A 21,357-nucleotide genomic window follows, 5' to 3' on the forward strand; every position below is an offset into this window, starting at 1 on the left:
CAGGCTGGCTCACCGACACTCCTTATACCTTTATCCAGAGTCGACGCTGCAAGAAAGCTTCGCAGTCTCGCTCGTACAATCACGTTAGGTTGCTGGCATACACCTCAGAACTCTAAGTGTCGTTTACACAGCCTCGACCCATCACTGAAACTTACATTACCAGCGAACCTTCCACGACGTGACGCAACACTGCTGTGTCGGCTGTGGGTAGGAGTAGCATTCACCAACTCCTACAGCTATCGTATTGGAATGGCGGATTCACCAATGTGCGCGAAGTGCAAGTGTGAAGAGACCATCAGTCACCTTCTGTGCCACTGTTCTCGCTTCGATAATCAACGCGAGACTCTCCAGTGTGCCTTAAATAGACCGGATGACAGGCCATTTACGGAAGCGAAGATCTTGGGGGCCTGGCCTCATAGTTCATTGGCCCAGAAAGCAGTTCGAGCGCTTTTTCGCTACCTGAGGGAAACAGACTTGAGTGCCAGACTGTAGACATCCTATACCTAAGTTCTCTCTCTCCCTCTTTCACTCCCCATTCCCCTCCCCACGTGTAGGGTAGCAAACTGGACTCAGTCTAGTTAACCTCCCTGTCTTTCTGTCTTCCCTTCTCTCTCTCTCTCCGTGCGAGTGTGCCCTCAGACCCAGACCCACTTCCCGCGGGTCTTCCCAGGTCGGGGCAGGTGCTGCTGCATAGGCTCCGTTCCGGCTTCGTCCTCACACCGGATGTGCTGGAGCGGTGGCGGCAGTACCGGCCACGCCGGGAACCAGGGTCTCCGGAGTGTGAGGCGGAGACGCTACCACTCAGCCATGAGTTCGATCGTTCAAAGTGGGACAAAAACGCCTCTAGTGAATGTGGTGTTGCCTTACAAACGTGCCGTAGAAAGTTATACTGCTGTGTATCTCGGTATTTATGAGCATGTAAATTACAGAAGTCGCAGTTAAACGCGTAGCGAAGTACGTTTCCGCTACATTTCTTTTGCGCTTTCCGCACACGCAGAGCCATCTTGCAGCAAACACAGAAGACCCCCTCCTCGCAATGTAAGGCGCTGCCCCGACAGGTGGCGCACCACACGCGCATTGGGGCTGTGCGGGGACCGGTGCGAGGCGCGTTGCCGCTCTTACTTACGCTCTCTGGGTGCAAATGGGATGGCCGGAGCAAAACCTTCCAGCGCGCGCAATCTCAAAGGCCATGCACGGGCGGTGGAACTCACCGATTGCGCGCGCAGTATCGTGGAAGTTTTGCCACTTTTGCCGCGGCGCGGTCATGCCTTGCATTTTCCGGCGTGAAGATGATGGAAAACTGAGCGAGGTGGTATTGATTCATGGTAAATAAGCAGCAGCGCACTGAAAACGAAGGAAGATGTGGACAGCGCTTGTACTGTTGTATCCACATGTTCTTTCGTCTTCATTTGCAGTGCGCTGTTGCTTATTTTCCCTTCGTCAATCGGTGGCGGCGCGGGCGTTTGCTGCCGCTCTGGCGTTATAACCATGATGGTGTTTACGGGATCGCCGGTGATGGCCGCTCAATCGGCGCGCCCGGCTACGCCAGTGTATGATTAGAAAGCCGGCGAACACACGAGCGTCGGAGAGTAGCGTAGTAATTAAACCAGACGCTATAAAACATATTTTACGCTGAGTTATCATAAAGGAAGCAGGGCCTTCAGACCCCCAAGCGATTAGCGAGCTCGAGATCGGGAACGCCACATCTAACGCTTAGACATTCGCGTTACGCACTTGTAACCGTCGTGCGAATGCCTTTTTTTATTGCGATAGCAATTATATGGACACTCCAGGCACATTTCTGCTGTAGCCGTCTCCATGATGTTCCATGTAAAGTCCAAGGGCGATAACATCGTCGCTACGCCCCGTATGCTGTATGTGCGAGTTAAAGCGCGCGAGGGTGATTCAATCTCGCGCGCATGGCACCAGGAGTAAAGGGAAGGAGGAGGGGCGTTCTACTTCGGCGGCTGGTGCGTACGGCGCGGCCGTGCGGGCCCTATCTTGAAAGCGATCTGCGATGCGTGGCGGATAGCTTCGTGTGCGCTGCGTTTTCGCCGCTTAGTTCGCGTTGAAGCGAGAGGCAGCGTGAAGGTCACTTCGCTCGTCGCTGTTGCCGCGCTTCCTCTTTCCAGCGTGTTGACAGCGAGTTTCCGCGGTCATCGACTGAGATCTATTCATGTTTGCTTGGGCATGCGTGACACCATGCTTGTTAGTCATATCCAGCTTTAGTGGACACGTACCAACTAGCGCCCCAAGCGGCCCCGGCACGAAGCTAGCGCGTTTTCAATGGAACGAGCGGGTTTTTCGCGAATAACAAAAGCTGCAGGTTGATTATCGAAAAACGCAGGTGACAGACGTGTTCTGGAAGACAATCCACACGATCCAAATGCAGTGATCACGCTATGGCACGTAAGAATTTTGTTCCCACAGCGGTTAAAGGTTTAGCAATGGAAGCCTATGGAAACGACGAAAATTTGTGCTCGATTTTCGAGGCACGAACGGTGCCTGTAATTAACCTACGACGTCTATCGTAATACGCAGTGCAGCGTATGTAGTCCGGAGACTTAGCTTTCGATTGATGCCTATCTCGACTCTCCACACATGGCGCAACACTGTTCCCAAAAGCGTTTTTTGTAACACTGTCATGAAAATTCACGCGGTATCTATAAAAACATAAGCGTACCACGAGGCGAAGCCTCGGAAGCCGTGGCTGAGTGGTAGAATCGCGCGCACCTTTCGTATCCCGTCGCGGTTGCCGTGGTTCGATTCCCGCTTCGCACTTTTTTTTAAGCCGCATACGGCCTAGTTTTATAGTCTGTCACTAGATGGCAGGAACACAAAATGCAATATTTGCTTTCGGTTCTGGTTTTGCAGCGGCGCAGTTTTTCTTTTTTTTTAGAAGCCGCATAGGACTTAGTTTTACAGTCTCCCACCAGATGGCAGAAACACAAAACTCATGATTTGCTTTCGGTTCTGGTTTTCTAGTGGTTCTCTTGAAATATTATGTTTTCTATTTTTCCTTCCTAAACATAGCAGTGTCGTGTTCATTAGTTAGGTCATCGAATTTATGAATATTTTATTCATTGGACATCATAACTAGAAGCTTGCGCATAGCTTTGTGTTATGCAAAAAAAAAATACTTTAGTGCTTTGTAGCGTGGAACCTGGGAGAACAAAATGGCTATTCTTATTGCGTTCTTCTGGAAGGTCCGTTTTCACGAATTTCGCCTGTCCTTAATGTCACATACTCCGAGCGAATCAGGTCCACCTGGGCCACAATGCCACCCGGTGGCCAGTGCCATTCCTATGCAACATTCGTGCGGAACAAAGGGTCTCCTAAGCTGAGTCGCTGCCCGAACGTTAATTATTTCTAAAGATTCATCCAAATGAGAAATGCACCAACTAGGAGAAGACGTGCAGCGTGTGGATTAATAGCTACTGTTGATGCGTTCTCTACAGCCAAGTGGTATGAATCTGCAGGTGTGCCCGTAAAAAATCCATTTGAATAAATGTCCCGTGCTGTGGCTGCCCCGGTCGCTCTACAGAGAAGCTAGCTTGGCTAGCCGTCAGTATTTAGGATCAACACATGGCGTCGCTCGTTCGGTGTAGTTGCTTTTAATGCGCAGCATTCGTTGGCGAGTACCCCAGCAATTTGGTAGCAAAATCGTGCAAAATCGTGTCTGTAACGCCAAAACACTTGACGCATTTCCCATATGAATACATAGGTCTTCATAAAAAGGGTTGGGGTGGCCAACTTGAAATTGGAAGTGCCATCAGCATAAATTTGGGCGTGATACAGGGATGGGCCAAGCTGAATTTGGTAGTGATATGGGAGTGGCCCAACCTAAATTTGGGGTGAAATGGTAATGAGCCAAGCTGAATTTGAGCCTGATATGGTGGTGGCCCAACCTAAATTTGAGGTGATATATGGGTGGGTAAGCCTAAGTTTGGGGGAATATGGGGGGTGGGCCAGCCTGGATTTGGGGATGATACGGGGGTGGGAGAACCTAAATTTGGTGGGATATAGGTGGTGGACACCCTAACCATGGGGGTGACATGGGGCTGGGCGAAGCTGAATCGGGGGTGTAATGGGGATGGGCTAACCTAAATGTGGGAGTGATTTGCGGTGGGCCATCCTAAATTTGAGGTGATAGAGGGGTGGGCCAGGCTAAGTTTGGGGCTGATATGGGGGTGGGCCAACCTGGATTTGGGGATATGTGGGTGGGCCAACCTAAATTTGGAGGTAACATGGGGACGGGCTAACCTAACCATGGGGGTGATGTTTGGCTGGGCCAAGCTGAATAGGGGAGGGGGGTGATGGGTGGACTAACCTATATTGGGGGATGATTTGCGGTGGACCATCCTAAATTTGAGGTGATCGAGGGGTGGGCCAGCGTTAGTTTGGGGCTGATATGGGGGTGGGTCAACCTCGATTTGCAGGTGGTATTGGAGTGGGCCAATATAAATTTGGTGGTGTTGTGGAGGCGGGCCAACATGTATTTGGGGGCGATAGGGGGGTGGGCCAGCCTAAATTTTGGGCTGCGTCGACTGGAAATTTGGGGGCGATTTATGGAAATTCGTGGGTGGACCAACTTGAAAATTAGGGGTGGCCCAATTGAAACTGGGGATTGGGCCAAGTCCAAGTTTAAGGCTGGGTGAAAAGAAAATCGGGCGTGGCCGACTTGAAATTTGGGGGTGGGCCAACTTGAAATTTGGGGGTGTGCCAACTTGAAATTTGGGGGTGGGCCTATTTATTGTTTGGGGGTGGGCCAATTGAAATTTGAGGGCCTGCTTACGAATAGTTAGACAACACCAGTGGTGTTTCTGCATCTTTTTCATGATCGCAAAAGTACGTTAATTGTTACCTAATACTCCTCAAGGTGAGCTATCACTCGAGCCTTCCCAGCCCACTGGGCTAATAATGTCACAGAAGTACTCTTACCGTGACAACTGCGACGTTCAATGTGGAGATCAGAAGAACAAATCGCAGACCGAGCTGACCATTTTCACACCAATGTCATCGCTAACACTCCTCGCTCGTGCTAGAGGCAACACAAGCTTACAACGACCGTAATTCAACTTTCACTCGCGCGCTAGTCGACACGCTCTCAGTGCACAATTTCGCCCATCATTGGACAGAAGTTTGCTGGATGTTTTACTGTCATGTTGCGTCGTTTTTCACGAAGGCCGTCTCCCGAAAAGGGAAAACATTTTTGAGATTGACGAGGCAAGCTAGTATATAACTCATACGAAGCAAATGTATAAACGGTTATAGTGATTTTTCAAAAATGAATATAAGTAAATAAGATTTCAGATGGTATTATTTCGACCGGGCATGACAACGAGTTTTTCCCACCTGTCACAGTGCTTTGACCGAAAACCTAATCATATTGCTCAAACGTGTTGCCCCAATACTACATGTGCTAAATGTACAAAAGTGCGGTGCGTGGTCACAGCTTCAAAGCCAGTCTATCTTGTGTAGGGTTGTTGATATTGTAGTAATGTGGAGTTTTCCTCTTGATAAGAGCACAGAAGGAAAAATATAACAGATGGTAGCTAAGCGCAAAGTACATTGGAAGATCTGAAACCAGCAATTATTTTTAATTTGTGGGTTGGTCCTCTCCGCCGGTAGATCGCTGTCCTATCACTTCAAAGAATTTTTCTTGTGTGCAACTGCAGCAAAAACGAAGATACTACCATTTCATTACCAGGACCTTTATGCCCTCCACACACACAAGGAGGACACCAGATAATTGGCAATATCAGTTTATAAACTGATATTGTTTTGCTAATTTCAGTGTAGCATGGTGCCTGCGGACGGAGTATTTTCTTAGTATCAGTCCAGTGTTAGCAGTGAGAAGCAGTTCGGTCTACCATTCCCATTACGGCATACTAGCCATTGTAGCGCTTTAGTGTAGGACAAGTTAAGTGCTAAAAACTTGGTGTGCCTTGTCCTTTCCGCAGATCGTCCATCCATTCTGTTATGGTGATGATCAACGTTGTGTCCATCAGGCCTCCTCCTCATTTTTAGCTTCACCATCGCGAGAGTGGACAGAGAAAGGAAGCTTTCTTCACAATCAGCCCCAGCGGGATTCCACCACTCGGAACTGCTGCAATTTGCATTCAGTGGCTGGGTATGCTAACCACATCCTTAGTTTCACAATGACTAGAGTACGCAGAAAAAGTAGAGCTTTGGTCGCTATCACTACCACAACCCATGTCAATGCAGATATAAGTACGTGCAGGGGCTGGGTATACTAACTTCTCCGCTACCACCTGCATCCACCACCTTAGATTTTCCAGGCATACCTGCTTCTTGTTTTGATCGCAGGCGCATGCAGGATAAACGCGGATAACTAAAAAATCTCAGTGCCCTTCCACTCTGTGAAAAAACATGACCTGCAAAGCTGTGTATGTGGGCCCCTTAATAGCGAACTGCACCTCCACCGTATGTCGGCCCCGCATTGCACTGTCTTCGGGATCGGCCCACGTATGGGGAGTGCTTAACGCCTGCTTCATCTCCGCCGCGGGTCTCCCCGGCATGGCGTTACATTCGGGATCAGCCCACGTATGGGGAGCGCTGAACGCATGGTTCACCACCGCTGCGGGTCGGGCCGGTATTACGCTATCTTCGGGATTTGGCTCTACACGCGGACGCGATAGTGGGGAAAGTAGCCCTTAAGAGGAAGCTTTAGCTCTGGTGGTCCTATCTAAATAAATGTAAAAGTTGAATTCGTTTTTCTCGACAGCCACTGCATCTAATTTGACAAGGTTTGTTGCATTTAAAACAAAAACTTAAAATCTTTTGTCTGTTGGTTTCGAATTCTTGATTTATTCAATATTGTGAAATATCGCAAATTTTAAGAAAACCAAACCATCAAGTTTACAACTCTCTTTCGGCAATGAAAACTGATGTCACAATTATGTACATTGCATCTAACAGCACATCTAAAGCAGACAAAATTGATATATTACGCATGAATCTCAAAAAATTTAGTGATATGGAAATACAGCTTTTCCACAACCCTTGTTCACAACGTCACGAGTTCACGTAAGATATAAATCGGCATATTGGATTTGTCCGCTTTGAATTGTCTAATGGATGCTGTTTACAGAACCGCGATATCAGTTCTTGATGCGGAGTTAATAATTTGTAAACTTCGTGCTTGTGTACTTTTCGCACTTTCAAAATTTTGAGTATCTTTTACAAAAATTCAGGCCCTAAATAGAAATTCCGCTTGCAATAGTCACTAGAATTTACCTTTCTCTCCCGAATCCAACAAATTTTATTAAAATCGGTCCAGGGGTTATCTAAGAAAAGCGTTTCAGCGTTTTACATCTATTTGAATAGGCTGAGTCGGAGTAGGGCCCGATGTTAAAGCTTCCTCTTAACGACTTCGCTGTAAAAAAAAAGATTAAAAGATTAATAATAAAGAAACCGCTGCAGCCATCAATATCGCCGCCTCAGATTTCGTCATGATGGCACCGTCACCATCGGCACGGCTCCATGAGCAGCTACCAAGCTGTTCACTTTCGTTATCTTCCTTCCCTTGGCGGCCGCGCATTGTCTTGATGCCAGCGACGCGCTAAATCTGCACCATCATTCCGTCATGCATCGCTTCTGTGACCAAGCAAGCTTTCGGCGGCACACGTACACTGCCGGATTGACACCAAAACTTTAAAATGCTTGCCTTCGAGAAAGCAGCATGAATAAAAATGGAACGCGACTATGTGGCCACGGGGCACATGTTCGCGGGGCCATACTATTGATGACAGCATCACAAAAGGCTAGATGTGGTCAGGTTGACTTTACAGGTTTGGAAGGAATGACTGACGGGCTAGTTGCTTCATTCATAGATTCATAGATTAGGCAGGCCGGATACCACTAAAACAAGACCAATAATTTTTAAACTTCCTGACTTTAGAGACAAAGCTAAAATCTTGCGAAACTGTTTCAAGCTAAAGGGGTCAAGTTTTTCGATCTCCGAAGATTTTTCGCCTCACGTACGAGACTTAAGAAGGAAGTTATGGAGTTCTGCCAAACCAAGGAAAGAATCTGGAGATAAAATTATTCTAATTTATGACAAACTACGAATCAATGGCGAAATGTTCTACTGGGACGAAGAAAATAATAATGTAGCTCCCTTGAAACCAGGTTCCGTCAATCCTGATCCAAAAAACCAGCAACACGGCCTTCGAAGCCTACGTTCACGCCGAACTTGATATCCAAGTTATCCTTCTTGAACATAAATGCCCGTAGCATATTAAAAAAAAACGGATTCCCTTGAAGCCTTGATTCTTGCATATGAACCTGACTTTCTAACACTAACAGAAACCTGGCTAACAGCTGATATTAATGATGTTGAGATAGCCCCTGCCAACTACGCCATCATCCGGAAAGACCGGACAACACGAGGCGGTGGCGTGGCCATTCTAGTAAAGAAAGAAATCTCGTTTTTAGTGTTACCGGATGTTGCGGGCGTCGAGGCTATCTTTTGTAAACTGCGCTTCGCATCTTATACTGTTGTCGTAGGCTGCGTCTATCGCAGTCCTTCTTCCGGCCTCGACAATGAGCGCCGATTGCATGAATATACTTAGCAATATGCATCAGGGTCCAAATTAATAATCACAGGTGATTTTAACGTTCCTGAAATGAATTGGCAAACAATGCAGCATCATTCACTCTGTGCGGATGTGTTACTTGACTTTATGTTATCGTTCAACCTTACACAAATTGTAACTGAACCTACACGTGTACAGGGATCCAGCTGTTCCATACTAGATCTAATATTCCTCAGCAATCACTTCATAAATGAGGAAACAAGATTAAGCTTACTAGATGGTATTTCGGATCACAAAATTACCCATTGCACTATACCCCTTCATGACAGCGTTACCCCTCAGCAAATCACCGCTTACCCCGACTATATTAAAGCTAACGACACTAGTATACTTGATTACCTGATTAATGAATACCACACGTTTTTGCAACTTTCCCATAACAGCACTACAGACATCGATACATTGTGGCTCGCATTTTCCGTCATTATATCTCATTGTATAACCAATTACATACCAACTAGAAAAAAGAAACTTATTAGGCGTAATCCATGGATAACGCGTGACGTTATACATGCGACACGTAAAGTAAACCGAATGCGAAAATTGCTGAAAACTAACCCATTAAAATTTACGCATGAAAATCTCAGCGCAGCTATCCAACTTATGAAATCAAAAATTAAGACAGCCAAACAGTTCTACTGTACTAATACACTCACAAACTTTTTGAAACTGCTCCCACAAAGTTCTGGAGCTACATTAACCAAAAGAATCGTAACGACAACGAAGCCTCAAATGAAGATAACCGGAACTCTGCTAACTTGCTTAACGACTACTTCTGCTCTGTTTTCACTGAGGACAACGGCACACTACCACAAGCAGGCTTCTCTAGAAATAAGCCACTAGAGCCACTCACACTAACCGAAACAGGCATACTTAACCTACTGCTTAACTTAGACCCAAAGAAATCACCAGGACCTGATAATATTCCAAATGCATTCCTTCGCAGATACGCTGAGTGGATGGCCAAGTACTTATTAATAATTTTTAACAAATCAATCTGCTCAGGTAGCCTCCCTAAGAATTGGAAAACAGCTAAAGTGAAACCAATTCATAAATCGGGAAGTAAAACAGAACCCGCTAACTACAGACCAATCTCACTAACATGCACTGTTCGTGAACTACTAGAGCACATTATCTTAAAGCACATAACCAAACACCTTGAACAGGAAGAAATACTAACGGATTGTCAGCATGGTTTTCGCAAAGGAGTTTCCACAGTCACACAAGTAATTGAGCTTGTCCACGATGTATCGTTAAGTATTGACCAACAGAAACAAATCGATCTAATCTTTCTAGATTTTTCAAAAGCTTTCGATCGCGTAACACATAAGAAATTAATTTATAAACTCGAACTTACCTTGGGAAAGGGCCCTATACTAAACTGGATCAAAGACTACCTTACTAACCGCACTCAATTTGTAGAAGTTTACCAGCAATATTCCATGAAATCTAGCGTAAGATCCGGAGTTCCACAAGGAAGTGTTCTGGCTCCAGTCTTATTTCTCATATACATTAATGATCTGCCTTCTAATATTCCAGTCGATGTTAGACTTCTTGCTGACGATTGTGTTCTGTATCAGGTAATCAATTCTCATAATGACCATGTGGCCTTGAACGACGCTTTGTCACTTCTGTACAAATGGTGTAACGAATGGCGAATGACTTTATATATTAAAAAATCAGCTATATTATCAATTACTAGAAAAAAGCTCGCATATTTAACTACACTATAAATAACGCCACACTTAACAAAGTGAAAAAGTACAAGTACCTTGGCTTAACATTAACACACGATTTCAGATGGGAGCGCCATGTTAACAGCGTTACCTCAACCGCACAAAAAAAAATTGTTTTTCCTGAACAGACGTCTTAGACTAGCACCCACAAACACAACACTACTAGCATATAACACATTTGTCAGATCTGTATTAGAGTATACTAACGTTGTTTGGTTTCCTTTCACCAAAGAACTCATTAACAAACTAGAAGCAATTCAAAGGAAGGCACTAGATATATTTACAAGAAACATAGGTTAACAGACTCACCCACAGAATTGCTAAAAACGAGCCAAGCTTGCACGATTAAAATTGATGTATCAACTTATTCATAATGAATTGAAAATAGACAGTTCCAAATACTTATCTTTAGCACAAACACGACTCACCCGACATAAACATTCACTATCATTAAACGAACACCCATTTCATACGGAAAGCCATAAGCATTCGTTTTTCCCTTTAATGACACGTGAATGGAATAAGCTGGACCCTAGTATTATAGACAGCCCATCGTTAACTACTTTTTTGACATTAGCCGAAAATGAATTGCGTGCTTCACAATTATGATGTACCTATGTCACCATCTATTTTTGTGCCATTTTATTTCATTAGATTGTGTACATAACCACAATTTCTTTGACGACACCTTAAACGTATCTTATAATTACTACCTCTTGTGTATACCTCACTTTCATAACTTGTATTACTTGCCATTACTGAGTACTATTGTTTATTTATGCAAATTCTTTACTTCTTTTCCTGTTATAATTATTGCTTACCACCATTGATATTTGACAGACTACCTCATTACCCCTTGTTACTCTTAAATTTAATGCTATGTATTATTGTATAATTTATGCCTACCATTTTATTCACCTTTGTAAACTTTCTATCTTTGATTACCTGTTGTTTTTTCTTTTCTCGTAACATCATTACAGTGTATAACGTTACTTTTCTGCCTACTACATTGTCTGCCTCTGCTAACTGCATGTCTAATATGTCTAATCTTATTATTGCGCTAATTATTATTGTTACACTGCAAGATAACTATGTATGCCCTTCCTGTACTACATTCCTCTTCACCCGGCTATGTTTCTTGGCAGAGAACCCCTTTTTAATATCAAGGCAGTCCTCAATTTCTTAAATGATGTTGTCCTACATGTTATAAGCCCATTACATTCGTAGAGCATCCTCGTTCCAGAGGATGCCGCTGCGATAATTGTGTTGCATAGCACAATGCCTCCAGACCCTTGCGTTTCAAGGGCTCTAAGGAGGCAGTAGTGCTCTAGCCAATCTTATAACCCTATATATTTTTACACATCGTATTATTCTTTTAAATGCATCTTAATGTTCACAGCACACGTCATAAGCCATCGCCATAATCTTAATATACAGATTTTACGTACTTTAGAGCGCCTCCTTTTTAAGGCCCCTTTACAGCCACATCGCCCCAACTTCATAAAACACATCAAGTATATTGCGAACCCATTACCATGGACATTGCGCTCTTTGGCCATACTTGGCCCTTGCGCCATTAAATATCAAACGTTCATTCATTCATTCATTCTTCCTGTTATGACCCCTGATGGGATCAACACTATGAATAAAAAAATAAATAAATTATCACATAAAGAACAGCGCTTAAAGTTAGCGCAGTTTGTGTGTGTTTCCTCCTTTGTGTCCCGCCGTGAACTGCTGTTCTTTCTGTGGCTTTACAGATGGGCTTTTTCTGCGTCAGTTACGCCTTCCTAGAGTGTTTACTTGGACCATTCTTTTCGCGTGGTTCTTACAGAAGCATGTTTAGTCGAAAGTTTTTCGCTTGGCTGCCTAATCTCGAGGACGGGCTCCAAACTGCTCATTTTCTTTAGCCACGTGAGAACCATTACTGAAAATTTAATTAACGTAGCTTTGTTAATTAGGCAACCAACTTCTCAACTTACTCCGCATCTAGAGATTACCGATCTGAACACTCGAATGATAAAATGATGTTAACATTGTTTGTATCGTTTCAATAGTTTTGTTTCGTGCAGTTAAAAGCAGCCGGCATATTGATGGTGCTGTAGACTTCTTATAAAGTAAGTGTGAAAGCTTGGACAGGTTATCTTGGCACAAATCAACTTCATGAGCTTAAGCACATGGCCCAACCTTGCACGTCTGTCTTTACAACCGATTCTCATACATTATACAAGAAGCACCTCAGCGCTACGGCGCATCCCACAAGGTGTGCGAGAACAATGTGCGCGCTCCCGATTAGGTTTCTGAGCGTTGGTGGCATCAGGCTTGGTTTCCTGGCATCATAAGGAATAAAAACAGCTTCCTGAAGGAAATCATTGGGTACATTTTCAGTACTTTGTAACATATGGATAAGCACGGATATGTACAGTCGCGGTCAAAAATACGCGGCCCACGGCTCCAGTCGGCGGAGCGGCCGCGAGCCGCACCGCGGCGCTCGCGTCGGCGCTGCGAGAGTTTGCGCTCTGACGACAGGTATCTCCCTCGCTCTCGGGCGGATACGTAACGGACGATACGTAACGGGCGGATACGTAACGGATACGGACGATACGTAGGGAGATACCTGTCGTCAGAGCGCAAACTCTCGCAGCGCCGACGCGAGCGTCGCGGTGCGGCTCGCGGCCGCTCCGCCGACTGGAGCCGTGGGCCGCGTATTTTTGACCGCGACTGTACGTTAGAACGAAAAGTACTGAAATATTAAGGTGAGGGTTTCGCTGGATGTATTTTAGCTGTCTAATGATAACATCTAAAGAAAAAAATACTGTGATTTTGTGACAATTAATGCTAACATGAAACATGAGCTCCGGCACAGTACCCGTGGTGGAACTGGCACCACGATATGCTGGTTTGATAAATACCAGTAATTGGAAAGTGGTTCGCTCTTGAATTTCCTGTATGTCGGCGTCGCTGTGCAGTGTTGGGGGCCCTTTTTAAACCAGAAGCATTAGGTTTCAGCTAATATTGAAAGCAACTGTATTCTTTTTTTTAGGGGGGGTTGGGCTTTTTTTGGCGTCTAACCTCAGTTCCAAAGTTATCAGTTAGCTCAAGATGCGCCTGCATGTGTTTCTAATATCCAGTATGTTGTCACGGATTCAATAGCGAAAGAGCGTTATCTTATCAGATTGCGCGCGTGAAGCGAATACTGGCGTACATTCTCCATCACATTTGAGGACCCGAGATTGCGCTGCAATGTTCGAGCATTCCAATCTGACGAACCGACGCCTTGATCCGTAGATCGTAATCAGAGGAAGCACTTTGCGCGCAGCCATCGTTATGTTTGAGTGTTATTTTCTTTTCCAGCGCAAGCTCATAATGAGTAACATTCGTGACTGACTCTTTCGGAAGTGTTTTGTTCTTGACATTACTACAACGTGAGAGTATAGAGGTGCTCCATCTTCATTGAGTGAATACTGGGAAACGGACTATAGCCTTTTCTTGCGTCTGCGTTTGCACATTTACCGGACCAATTTATTTCTCATAACTTACTTTTTATTTTGGGGGGCTGTAAAAGCACAACAACCTTTTATTAACACGATGTTTTAATAACACAGAAAATTTAAATGCTTATTAGTCGGCTTTCACCTCATGGTAACGAATTTATATAAAGACATACTTATTATGATAATTAAAAGCCTATCCGTTTGACAACGTCTCATCTGAGCTCCCCTTTGCAAGGTCATACAGACTTGCAGGTGGTTTGTATCGGGGACCCTCGACATATGTCCAACCGTCAAATGAAAGGTTATTCCGAATGTTTCATTTCAGGAAGGCGTGTGACCCTCCTGTCTTTCATTCCCGTTCGCAAACACACATAAGACGAAAGTGGTGCGTGAAGAGCGTCGTTAGTGCAGGCCAACGAGCTACCATAACTCACCTCGCCTATATCGCTGTCATTTAGGCTTAGATAAGAAATCTATATATTTCAAATCGACGCATCACGAATCCAAAAAGAGCTGCCTGTGACCAGCCCAGCTAGGTTTCTTTCATTTCGTACTCCGTCGTAGCGGCTAATAGTAGCTCACGAAGCAGAGCACTGAGTGTGGATATGGCAGAGAAGGTGTTCTATATACTGTCTCGCCACGGGCCTGAAATTGCCCGCCGTGCTACTGGCCATTCCTAGAAAATTGTTTATTTGCAACACAGCTACTTTGTTTTGCGATGGGCGAGTCCAGGTGAGAGACAGGGTGGTTTTGGAGATAAAGACACGCTATTTTCTGCAGTAACTTAGGAATGCATGAATGAATTCCTTCATTTATTGAAAAAAAGGAGGAGCAAGCATCAGTGGAAGCACGTCTTAGCAGATTGGGAAAGAAGCGGGGGACAAAGGGGAAAAGCTGAGGCCCGGGTTGCAGGCGAATTCGCAGCTTAGGGGCGAGAGAATATAAGCAAGAGTTGGCGAAACCAGTTGAATTCCAGTGCAGATGTGTGATGTGCCGAGTAAATGATTGGAGTCACCGCCCAGCATCCGTCCTTTGCGGCAGTATAGGCTCCCGCCGTTTTTGGTAACAAACCTTTACTGAAAACCAATCTTCGCAATTACTTATTCATAAGCCATGGCTAGCCACGTATTCCTGAGTGGCAGGGTCTGTGGATTACAACTACGCTGTCCCGACAAGTTACGACTATAACATGACGCTTGCGGTTACGGATGCCATACTCGTGACTCTTACTATACTACTACTATACTGTGCGAATACTGTAAACATGGGTTTACTGCACAAGTTAGTGAACAGACATTTTAGAACCGCGTTTTTCGCCTTACATACGCTCAACGCAAGCACCACTGCAGCAAGTTAGGGTGCGCGTCCCTTCAAGACAGAGACGCGAACGCAAAGAACGCGTTTGAAGACACGGTCTTGGACCTCGTCCCAGACATATCCAAGCCAACAATATGTTAACAATCATGCCGTCGTTTCTATGCAAAGCGGTTATCTATTTAAACTTCTGGAGTGGCAGTCCAATCCGCCACCTACGGGAGCGCGTGAAGCCGCCGGGGGCCACATTGTTAGAGAAAAAGGAGCGCGGCCACAGTACGTGGCTGTGGTATACGCGCGACGCAACCTGTGCTTGCGGTTCTGCGATGAAAAAATAAACTGAAACCCCTTTAGGAAGTATATCAGTACGCCACTGTGTGTCGCTGTTGTCAAAAATAAAATGCCATTGTGGTGGGTGCCTTGTGTTCTGTGTACAATATGTTGCGAAAACTGAAAAACAGTCGTTTCCTGTTTTCTTCATTCAGTAACCTGCCGCGTGCATCGGCACTGTGATGCCCTTTCGTCCATACGTGGTGCGGGCCCGTATTGGCACAACGACATGACCTCGAAATATAGTATCCTTATGCCATTTCTTAAAAAAATCACTATTTGCGTAAATGAGAGTTTTTGGTTTAAACCTAGAAAACAAGAAAAAATATTCAACGGTAGGCCTCATTTTTGTCCGGCATTTCAGTTTTAGCTGAAAAGAGTCGGTGAAAGCAAATTTAGAATAAAGCTAAGGGGACCCACAATCTGCACGCAGCCGCAAGCCTACATGCGCTCCAATGACAATAACCTGTCAAAGTTAAGGTCATGTGTCAGCTGGCGGATCAAGCAATCTTTACTTTTTTTTCGTTCTGCATCCGTTCTGCCTGCGTCTGAGGCAAAAACGTGAAGTGGGAAGGTAGATAAACAGAAATTGGTGGAGGCAGGTGGTAGCGTAATGGTTAGCGTGCCCATCTCCCAAATGCAAGATGGTGCATTTGGGAGATGGGCTCGAATCCCGGTGGTTTGTTTGTGAAGACAGCTTTCTGTGCTCTCTGGTGACTGCGAAGCTCAGGATGAGGCGGCAGCCTGACGACAACGGTCGCCGTCAACGTAACCGAATAAGCGGGCGTGAAAGGTCACACTTAAAGCCGAAAGTACATTCAGAGGAAATACACTATGCTCTTGTCGACAAAAAAAAAAAAGACGTGACGAGTAACGAGCGGTGTTGATGAGCGAGGCTGTAGACGGATAATGTCACCATAGACAGGACCACGCTTCAATCCCGGTGCTCAGCGGAAATTTACATAGACAGCGTGTCAACTAGCGTGTAATTGATACTTCATTAAGGTCGTTGCGTGTTTGTGTTGTGTCTAGCAGGAGCGAGTAGTGTAAGAGATGACACTGGAGAGAAGGCGGTGAGCGAAGTCAGCGAAAAGTAATTGAGGATAGCCATATTGAACATCGACGCCATGTTGAATAAAGCCTTCGACTTCATTTGCTCAGCCGCCAGAAAGGCTTGAGTGGTAGCATACCGCTGGGCGTATTTTGTACCCACAGCGATAAACACACACTTTGCGGAAGTAAACAGAGGAAAGGGACGTAGTGAGTTGGCCACCCTTTTCGATCTCTGCCATAGTTTGAAAATGAATGTGGCGAAGTGTGACCCACAAAATAGTATATGTCAACCCAAATGAATCATCGTGGTCATACTTGCGCAACACGCCATGGTGGCCTGCCTCCAGGACATCATGAAGTTGCAGCCATGAGAGTTTCCATTGGGCAGTTGAGAATAAAAAAATGGCTGTGGCTTAGCTAAGGTTAAGCCCAGGATGCGAAGCATACAAGCCGTTATTTTAGTTGTTGAACCACTGTTTAGCCTGGTGAACTGCTGTTGCTCGGCTATATTTGGTTCGGCTAGACGAAGAAACAACTCATGCAGGCGAGCGCACGAGCTGACACCCGGCTATGTAGCTACGCGGCCGCAAGCGAGCGCACGAGTTGAGCCTCCGCTTTTGCAGCTGTTATGACGTCATATGGTAGCTACGCGGCCGCGCGCGGCGCAGCAAGGAAGAGCGTGGTTGTGCGGCTAGTACGCTTCGCATAAAACGAGCACATCAGACACGTCCGAGGGACATTTCTAGCGTACAAGAGCACATCGCCCCCCCCCCCCCACCCCACCAAAAAAAAAAAAAAAATATAAATCGCGAATATAATCTTACGAATAGGGACATCATAAGATCGAGCACTGCGGCGCTTGTTGATCTTGTTTAGGATGACGTCAGCATTTCATTCAGCGTTTATTTCAGAGAAAAGGAGTTGAAGTTCCGTTTATTTGCATCACAATGACAGGCGTAATCAGGCAAACATCGACAGCATTTCATTAGAGAGTGCCTGTCTAGTCTGTGGAGATTACTTATGACAATGAGAAAAAACACAGAAAGCTTTGCTTACATCAATTCGCACATAGATGGGATCCGCATAATTTTTTTACTGTCAATATAAATGCTTAAGAATGGCGCTCATTAACGCAATATTTCCATTCACAGTGAGCAAAAGCGGCTGTCGTATCCACAGTAGAATTGATTTAAATGGCTTTAATCCCATGCACATTATATCATTGCCAACTTCCGTGGGATTGGAGTCGTCAAAATGGGATACACTTGACAGGGAAATCAGGAGGTTGATGAACGGCAAGAAGACAGAAGCTTGCACAAGACCTCAGGGATATAAAATGACTTTTTGAGCAGCTTGGTCAGGGGCCACGCAATGGTTTCCACGTCTATTAAAAATCCTCAAAAAATGCGAGCAGTTTGGGAAAGGTGAAACCGCTGGAAATTTCATAACAGCATTAGCCTAAATATAAAAGATGACATGAAAATAAGAAACCATAACGTTGACAAGGTGGCGAAATTTTGGCAGAAATAAATTGGCTGTTGAAGCAGTTCAGCTGAAACGCAATGGTGCGAAATAAGGCGAGAATGTCGGCAAGTGTTGAACAAAGGTCAAGTAGGTCTTGTGGCCGACGCCAGCGCTCGGCAGCTGTCAAGCGACTGCACGTATTAGCGAGATGCCTAGTCGTCAGTAGTTACAATATGATTCGGGTCTGAAATGTTGGATGCGGACCCCATCACATTCAACACAGTGCAATCTATGGTGTCATTCTTCGACAGATGGTACCGATTCTCGCGCAATGAGGTTGGGAACAAATTGTCTCACGTGCCGGCTGTCACCTTCCTCCTACTTCCAACATTCCTTCCCCTCCATAGTTGCTTAGCTTTTATTGGGTTCGGCTGCTAATCACGAGGTCTCGGGATCAAATCCCAACCACGGCAGCCGTATTTAAATGGGTGTGAAATGCGAAAACCCGCGTACTTAGGGTTAGGCGCACGTTAAAAAATCCCAAGTGGTCTAAATTATTCCCGAATCCTCCACTACGGCGTGCCTGCCTCAAAATAAAATCGTGGTTTTGGCAAGTAAAACCTCATAATGTGTTATGTAACATTCGTTAAGGATGTCCTGGACAGTCGCACAACTCTTGAATACAATTAAGTGTCAGGAGTTGTGCGCGAGGTCTTTGAGTGTGTGGATAGCCTTTATGGTGTTCGATAGCTGCTAGTCTACATTGCGGCTATATAATAAAGGCGGAACGGCAACATGGTAGAGAATGTGGAGAATATACAAATCCCGCATATATTGACACGTGTACTTATCTTTATCGGGCAACCACGTTTCGCCGCCTAACAAATGTAATCGCACAGCGCGGGACGCGCCTGCATGTATCCGAAGTTTCTGGAAAGTTATCGATGCTTCTATCCGCTGTTTGTTGTCGCCGAACCTTATGTTATCTGATTTCATCACCTGACGCGAATGGTGTAGAACTTTGTGGAAGGCACGCGGGTCCGAACGATTAGTCTGGAACATTCGACGACTGTTCTTTAAAAGCCGACGCGATTGACCCGCTGATCAGATTTCCGACGATCGCCGACCGTGTTCGCCGCTATCGTTGTGCTATAAGTGTAGCCTGTTTTTGTGGGCACAGGTTCGCCTTTCGCTGAAACTAAAGCTCTACCGAAAGGCAGCGCAGCCGAAGTGGCGAAATTTTTTGTCGAGAACATCCTGGGCCGGTATATTGTAGCAATGCCTTTTTCTATTCTATGCCTTTTCAGGCTTTTCGCGCTTGGCCACTGGTCAGAGCGACGGTCTGCCCACATTATCAATGCGATCAGGCGGCCGTGTGTGGTGGATGATAAGAATAGCACAGCATAAGGCATAAGGCATCACTACAAAATAGCGGCCCTGCTGCGACATGGTGCTCCAGAAGTCCTCATCACCGACAGAGGAACGGCTTTTACAGCAGAGCTCACGCAAGCCATTCTGCAATACAGCCAGACAAGTCACAGGAGGACAACGGCCTACCATCCGCAGACGAATGGTCTCACGGAGCGCCTGAACAAGACCCTCGCCGACATGCTAGCAATGTACGTCGACGTCGAGCACAAGACGTGGGATGCAGTCCTGCCGTACGTAACATTCGCTTACAACACGTCGGTGCAAGATACTACACAGATCACGCCATTTAAGCTGGTTTACGGCAGGAACCCGACGACGACGCTCGACGCCATGCTGCCGCACGTCACTGACGAGGAGAATCTTGACGTCGCTTCCTATCTCCAGCGTGCCGAAGAAGCCCGACAGCTCGCCCGCCTGCAAATCAACAACCAGCAGAGGACCGACAGCCGACACTACAACCTCCGACGACGCTTCATCGAGTACCAGCCCGGTGACCGTGTTTGGATTTGGACCCCTCTACGTCGACGAGGACTGAGCGAGAAGCTTTTGCGTCGCTATTTCGGACCGTACAAGATCATCCGACGTATTGGCGCACTGGACCATGAGGTCGTGCCAGACGGCATTTCGCTATCACAGCGGCGCCGCTCACGACCTGAAATAGTCCACGTTGTGCGACTCAAGCCGTACTACCACCGTTAATGAACTTTGGGGCTTCGCGTAACTGACCTTTGGACTTTGTTTCTTTTCGCTGTTTTGTTACTTATGTTTAATAAGTGTCCTTTTGTGTTTCACTCTCTTATATTTGTAGCATCGGGACGATGCTTTTTAAGAGGGGGGTATTGACACGTGTACTTATCTTTATCGGGCAACCACGTTTCGCCGCCTAACAAATGTAATCGCACAGCGTGGGACGCGCCTGCATGTATCCGAAGTTTCTGGAAAGTTATCGATGCTTCTATCCGCTATCTGTTGTCGCCGAAGCTTATGTTATCTGATTTCATCACCTGACGAGAATGGTGTAGAACTTGTGGAAGGCACGCGGGTCCGAACGATTAGTCTCGAACATTCGACGACTGTTCTTTAAAAGCCGACGCGATTGACCCGCTGATCAGATTTCCGACGATCGCCGACCGTGTTCGCCGCTATCGTTGTGCTATAAGTGTAGCCTGTTTTTGTGGGCACAGGTTCGCCCAATAAAAGCTAGTTTTGTATTCCACCGTATTGCTGCTTTCTTCACCGTCACTACCACGTGACAATATTACTGCACAATAACTTTAAATAGCGTTCTTGCTTCACGCACGTGGATAACCGCCATAGGAGGCGACTTTGGAAACTAACTGCAAGTACTGTATATGTCTTACCCAAGGGTGTACCTGACCTGGTGGCCAGTAAATGTGACGTAATATTGCGAGCAGCTTCGGCCATAGCATGCTAACGAACGCCGACACAGGCTGAAGTGACTAGCGCAAGAGGCAGGGGACACTAAAGACGCTACAAGGACAAGCGCCCAGTTGGAAGCTTGCGCTTATCCTTGTCGCCTCTTTAGTGTCCCGTGTCCATCCTTGCGCTAGTCATTTTAGCACGGAATACCAACTAACCCGGCCTCACACCCTGCCACGACACAGGGACAGTTTTCTCAACTCTTGTGCCGTGACTTTTGTGTCAAGGTGAAAAACCAACATATCCATGTATATGTCTTAATACTTCAACACATCTAGATTTGCAGCTGCGGCGGTAGCCCATGAGTGCGCATTGAAAAGTCGTTAGTGAAATAATTGTGTGTGCCTGAACGAATTCGATATAGGGAAAATAAAAATCCGTCCACGACGACGTCTCTAGTAGACGCTGTTCGATGTTCGGACGTTAACAATGTGTGCCGACTGAAGAAAGGCTGCCCCGAAGTGCTTCTGACGG

Source organism: Dermacentor andersoni, chromosome 1 (assembly GCF_023375885.2).
Source record: "Dermacentor andersoni chromosome 1, qqDerAnde1_hic_scaffold, whole genome shotgun sequence".
In the NCBI taxonomy this organism is placed as follows: Eukaryota; Metazoa; Arthropoda; class Arachnida; order Ixodida; family Ixodidae; genus Dermacentor; species Dermacentor andersoni.